We start from the raw sequence: 4,024 nt of genomic DNA on the forward strand, positions 1-4,024 counted from the left end.
ATACAGATCATGGGAGAGAAAGAACAATATTAGATGTTCTCTAAGAAATGAAAAAAGAAAGGTTTTTTTTGGTTTGTTTTTATATATTACCATGTAGTCACATGTTTTGGATTTTTGCTATGTATTGTTGGCTACATTTTAATGACAGTTATTATATGTTTTGCATTGTACTAGTGCTGGCAAGTATGAGACTTTCTTCATTACTCTGGAGATCAGCAATACAGAAATTAATAGAAGATAATCAAAGACATTCTTAAATTGTTTAACACAGATCATCAGTGAAATAGCCATTTGGTGGAACTTTTAAAATTTAATGCATAAACACACAAGTCCCTTTATTAGAGACATTGTACATATTGGTGAATATGGTCAATGGTCACATCTCTGCATTAATTCTTTAAAAAATAGACTGAATAATTAGGATAGACCCTATGCTCTCTCCTTACATTGTGAAGGGTCTTGTGTAGCCATATTCTGTTGGAATGACAGACTGTACAAATTTCAAGAAAATAAGAAAATGTGTATGAACACCAAGTTCTCCCCTCCTGCAACGGTCTTAACGATTTCCTCATTGCCTCAGTATGCCTGCATGGGTGAATTGAACACATAGGAGGTGGTGGGAGATGAGGCTGATTTTCAATGGTCACTGTTTTCTTCACCTGATGTTGAGTGATGTCTTCACACATGTGCTCGACTGTTAAAGGCTACCTTTGCTCATCACAGCTGAACAACCATAGTCAACAGTGTCTGGTCGTAAGTTCGGGTTGGCAGCATCAGTTTTGGTTTCACAAGCTAATTCTACTATTTTCCTTGTGTCTAGGGAAGCTTCATCTGTTTCCCACAATCCACTTTCTTCCCATTCTTCCATATCTGAAGCTTCTCCTTCATCTTCCTCTTCCTCCTCTTCAATCCTACTGAGCGATCTTGAAGTTTTATGCTGTCCTTGCTTTCCAATGTAATCTCCTTAACTGCTTCAGTAATTCCTGCAATACCTGTGTTATGACATGTAGCTACCCATCCCCCATCACCAGCATCTTCTTCAATGATAGCTTCCAAGTCAGGTGAATATTCCATCTATTTGCATCGCTTGTATTGTAGCATGGCACATTTTTGGTGACCCCAAAATTGTTTGCCTGTTGGTAGGTATGCCTTCACTTTCAATTCTTTCCCTGTAGCCCATTACCGTGTTGGACAGTCGTGGGCTAAGTGCTCTCCAGCTTGCCACAAACTCTTCTGGGTTGATAACACCTGTTCCCCCAAACTTTGATTCCTTGAGGACCAGAGTCAGGTACTCAGCCACTTCCCATGCCTTTCTGAAATAGCCACTTAGAAAAGTCAGAGAAGTGTCATGGTTTGTATTTCTATATATGTGTATATATACACATACATACGCACATTCATATCACTCAAATCATGTTATCATTTTATAGATACTGATAATGAAGTTCAGAGAGGTTAAGTGATGTCACATAGCTAACAAGTGGCTGAAGACAGACTTGAAATCTCCACACTCAGAGTTCTTTCTATGCTACTATGAATTGCCATAGCCAACATTAACAAATCCCTGTGCCCTTTAAATAAGTACTTTCATCCTTATGACAACTCTGTGAGCTTAGCAGATCCACTACATAGTGGCAGCAGGACATAAAGTGGAGCCTTCTGACTCCTAGTTGCATTCCATGCTCTAGGGGAATATCCTGAGTTCATGCAGACCTAGTCTCAGATTTGCACTGAAACTCTGCATGATAGGTGTGGAGCTAATGAGTAAGGAAGTGCCATTCACAAGGTGGGTTGTGATGATGGTGGGAACACAACCAGCAGGATCTGGGCCAAAATAATTAGTACAGACTACATCAGAATGACGGCCACCTTCTAAGGGCTTGACCTTTTGAGGTTATGTGCCTAAATGAAACTCATCTCATTTCTTCCCTTGGGTTGAATTTTAGGAGCACAAGAAATGAGGGTGTTCATTAAATGTATGATTTAAGGTACTTGCAGTAAAAGAAGGGGGGCCAGAGGAAAAGGGCACAAACAATATTCAAGTTTCAGGAACTTTGAAACGTAAGAATGTAGGGCAAATGAGAGAATAATAATGATGATATTTATGGTGGTGATGATAGGAGGGAAAGAGGAGGACCCAGTAAATTTACAGGTACATTTCTGCTTTAAACTGTCTGCTCATTTTTGACCTAGAAGTTTCCTTCTGGTAGTTAAGATGAATTTAAAGTATTAGCCTTTGGTTTCTACAATGTACATGGTTGGCCCCATGTGACTGTGGGTGTTAGACTCACTATGATGAGAACAGGGCCATGGTACCCCTCATACTCTATTCCCCAAAGGAAAGCAGGTCTGGCTGTCTTCCACCGGAAAACATATCCTTCACAGAATGAGTTCATTTTAGCTGTCAGCTATGGAGTATCTAAGAATCTCTGTATGCATGCAACATTGCCAGCAAGATGCCCACCCACCTCCACTGGGGATAAGAATCCCCAGTGGGGGAAAAAGGCTGCTTCCAAGTGAGTGAAGCAGCTGTTGTTTTACACAGAAATGTCAAAAGTACAAGCAAATTTTTCATCACCAATTGGCGGTGTCATGGCCAATGAAATACTTTGTGGTTTTTATGTGGTTTGGGGAGAAGCAACTGGTTTTGTGAGATTTAAGTTATAGATAAAAACTATATATCTGGAAAGTAAACCCTTGGTTTGAATTCATTTCACTGTTAACGATAGGATTTGAATCTGAGATATGGTAGGTGGGATTAAATCAGTCACATCACACATCGTTGAGATGTTAAAAATTACTTTGTTATCTTTTAGTTACATTTTTTTAGTACTTAAATGAGTATGAATATGTTAAATGCATATAAAAATGTGTAGAATTCTGTCATATTGCCATTTCCCAAAATTAGTCTCTAAATATAAGGACATTAAGTTTTCCAAATGCAAGGAAATATCAACTATATGCCAGTGTTTATATTGACTTTCCGTTTATTCATATGTTTATTCCCCATCCACCTGCAGTCTATTCTTTCATCTATGCAACTATCCATCATCTAATAGCTATTGATTAAGCCCGTCTGTAGCTGAAACACTGTGTTAGACATTATAGGACACTGAAAGCCATATAACTTCTATTTCCTGTCTTCTAGAAGCTTCAAATTATTTGACAATTCATTCATGACATGAGGAAGAGTGAGTCACTTTATCATTGCAGCAACTGCCTTTATTTTTTTATTTATTTATTTATTTTTTTAACGTTTTTATTTATTTTTGGGACAGAGAGAGACAGAGCATGAACGGGGGAGGGGCAGAGAGAGAGGGAGACACAGAATCGGAAACAGGCTCCAGGCTCCGAGCCATCAGCCCAGAGCCTGACGCGGGGCTCGAACTCACTGACTGCGAGATCGTGACCTGGCTGAAGTCAGACGCTTAACCGACTGCGCCACCCAGGCGCCCCTGCAGCAACTGCCTTTAAAGAATAAGGAAAATTAAACAAAATCTGTCTCCCACCAGCCCAGCAAGGTACAGATACCAAGTCTTACCATGGATGCAGGGCCAACCTTTAAACCCCCTTTAAGACAGGCTCTGTTTATGCCCCTGGTAAGTGACAATAAAATGTATATGAGCTTAGACAGACATATAAGAACTGTATAAAGACTGCAAATTGGCTGTTATTTAAGAGTATGAGAAAACAGGTGAGAGCTCAGTGTAAAGCAATATGTAAAGACATATGATGTCTTTATGAACTGCACTAAGCATCTTTGGCATTTGCCCGGATCTGCCTGACTATGGGACAGAAGGTAACAAAGTAGCTCAGTAGTTGTCTTGGCTCATTTGGGCTGTTGTCACAGAAGTACTATAGACGGGGTGACTTCAACCACAAGCATTTATTTCTCACAGTTCTGGAGGCTGGGAAGTCCAAGATCAAAGTGCCAGCAAATTCAGTGTCTGGTAAGAGTCTCCTTCTGGGTTTATGGATTCCTGTGTCCTCACATAGTGGAATGGATGAGAGAGCTCTTTGAGGC

At 40.0% G+C, this 4,024-nt stretch overlaps 1 pseudogene; it reads right to left on the reverse strand.

The window, feature by feature from the left end:
- Window positions 1–442: 442 nt before the first annotated feature.
- Window positions 443–2,594, reverse strand: LOC112868197 (ubiquitin-like-conjugating enzyme ATG3 pseudogene; annotated as a pseudogene).
- Window positions 2,595–4,024: the final 1,430 nt, after the last annotated feature.

Source organism: Puma concolor, chromosome D3 (genome assembly GCF_028749965.1).
Source record: "Puma concolor isolate L17-30 chromosome D3, mPumCon1.1.hap2, whole genome shotgun sequence".
Classification (NCBI taxonomy): Eukaryota; Metazoa; Chordata; class Mammalia; order Carnivora; family Felidae; genus Puma; species Puma concolor.